The sequence below is a fragment of the Pygocentrus nattereri genome, chromosome 1, assembly GCF_015220715.1.
Source record: "Pygocentrus nattereri isolate fPygNat1 chromosome 1, fPygNat1.pri, whole genome shotgun sequence".
Lineage (NCBI taxonomy): Eukaryota > Metazoa > Chordata > Actinopteri > Characiformes > Serrasalmidae > Pygocentrus > Pygocentrus nattereri.
This window is the reverse complement of record NC_051211.1, coordinates 220,001-222,500: the sequence shown is the minus strand read 5'-3', so window position 1 is coordinate 222,500 and position 2,500 is coordinate 220,001.

Below are 2,500 nucleotides of genomic sequence, written 5' to 3'. Positions count from 1 at the left end.
TCCTGAAGCTCAGAGTTAAAGAGGAGGAGAGTTTTCCTGAAGCTCAGAGTTAAAGAGGAGGAGAGTTTTACTGAAGCTCAGAGTTAAAGAGGAGGAGAGTTTGACTGAAGCTCAGATTTAAAGAGGAGGAGAGTTTTACTGAAGTTCAGAGTTAAAGAGGAGGAGAGTTTTACTGAAGTTCAGAGTTAAAGAGGAGGAGAGTTTTACTGAAGATCAGAGTTAAAGAGGAGGAGAGTTTTACTGAAGCTCAGAGTTAAAGAGGAGGAGAGTTTGACTGAAGCTCAGAGTTAAAGAGGAGGAGAGTTTGACTGAAGCTCAGAGTTAAAGAGGAGGAGAGTTTTACTGCAGCTCAGAGTTAAAGAGGAGGAGAGTTTGACTGAAGCTCAGAGTTAAAGAGGAGGAGAGTTTGACTGAAGCTCAGAGTTAAAGAGGAGGAGAGTTTTACTGCAGCTCAGAGTTAAAGAGGAGGAGAGTTTTACTGCAGCTCAGAGTTAAAGAGGAGGAGAGTTTTACTGCAGCTCAGAGTTAAAGAGGAGGAGAGTTTTACTGCAGCTCAGAGTTAAAGAGGAGGAGAGTTTTACTGCAGCTCAGAGTTAAAGAGGAGGAGAGTTTTACTGAAGCTCAGAGTTAAAGAGGAGGAGAGTTTTACTGAAGCTCAGAGTTAAAGAGGAGGAGAGTTTGACTGCAGCTCAGAGTTAAAGAGGAGGAGAGTTTGACTGCAGCTCAGAGTTAAAGAGGAGGAGAGTTTGACTGCAGCTCAGAGTTAAAGAGGAGGAGAGTTTGACTGAAGCTCAGAGTTAAAGAGGAGGAGAGTTTGACTGAAGCTCAGAGTTAAAGAGGAGGAGAGTTTGACTGAAGCTCAGAGTTAAAGAGGAGGAGAGTTTGACTGAAGCTCAGAGTTCAAGAGGAGGAGAGTTTTACTGAAGCTCAGAGTTCAAGAGGAGGAGAGTTTTACTGAAGCTCAGAGTTCAAGAGGAGGAGAGTTTGACTGAAGCTCAGAGTTCAAGAGGAGGAGAGTTTGACTGAAGCTCAGAGTTAAAGAGGAGGAGAGTTTGACTGAAGCTCAGAGTTCAAGAGGAGGAGAGTTTGACTGAAGCTCAGAGTTCAAGAGGAGGAGAGTTTGACTGAAGCTCAGAGTTCAAGAGGAGGAGAGTTTGACTGAAGCTCAGAGTTCAAGAGGAGGAGAGTTTGACTGAAGCTCAGAGTTCAAGAGGAGGAGAGTTTGACTGAAGCTCAGAGTTAAAGAGGAGGAGAGTTTTACTGAAGCTCAGAGTTAAAGAGGAGGACAGTTTGACTGAAGCTCAGAGTTAAAGAGGAGGAGAGTTTTACTGAAGCTCAGAGTTAAAGAGGAGGAGAGTTTTACTGAAGCTCAGAGTTAAAGAGGAGGAGAGTTTTACTGAAGCTCAGAGTTAAAGAGGAGGAGAGTTTTACTGAAGCTCAGAGTTAAAGAGGAGGAGAGTTTTACTGAAGCTCAGAGTTAAAGAGGAGGAGAGTTTTACTGAAGCTCAGAGTTAAAGAGGAGGAGAGTTTTACTGAAGCTCAGAGTTAAAGAGGAGGAGAGTTTTACTGAAGCTCAGAGTTAAAGAGGAGGAGAGTTTGACTGAAGCTCAGAGTTAAAGAGGAGGAGAGTTTGACTGAAGCTCAGAGTTAAAGAGGAGGAGAGTTTTACTGAAGCTCAGAGTTAAAGAGGAGGAGAGTTTTACTGAAGCTCAGAGTTAAAGAGGAGGAGAGTTTTACTGAAGCTCAGAGTTAAAGAGGAGAGTTTTACTGAAGCTCAGAGTTAAAGAGGAGGAGAGTTTGACTGAAGCTCAGAGTTAAAGAGGAGGAGAGATTTACTGAAGCTCAGAGTTAAAGAGGAGGAGAGTTTTACTGAAGCTCAGAGTTAAAGAGGAGGAGAGTTTTACTGAAGCTCAGAGTTAAAGAGGAGGAGAGTTTTACCGAAGCTCAGAGTTAAAGAGGAGGAGAGTTTTACTGAAGCTCAGAGTTAAAGAGGAGGAGAGTTTTACTGAAGCTCAGAGTTAAAGAGGAGGAGAGTTTTACTGAAGCTCAGAGTTAAAGAGGAGGAGAGTTTTACTGAAGCTCAGAGTTAAAGAGGAGGAGAGTTTGACTGAAGCTCAGAGTTCAAGAGGAGGAGAGTTTTACTGAAGCTCAGAGTTTCAGGTGTTTATTTAAAGTGAGCTCTGAGCTCGACTGTCTCATCAAAGCTGAACTGAGCTCCACAGTTTAGAAGCAGATGAACTGCTGGAGTCTCTCAATGTTTTTTTGTTTACTGAAGGTGTTTGCAGGCACTGCATTGCTGGAAGGTTTAATAAATACAAATGAGGGATAAAAAACCTGATATGGAGATCAAGCAGAGTTTAATCCTGAGAAAATCACTGAAACTTCAGTCCTGTGGTTGAAGCTCAGCACTGCTTGTGTTTAGACTGATGAAGCCTGCAGTGCAGAGTTCACAGCCAATCAGAACCGTCTAACGTACGTTACAGACCAGATGGGGCATCAG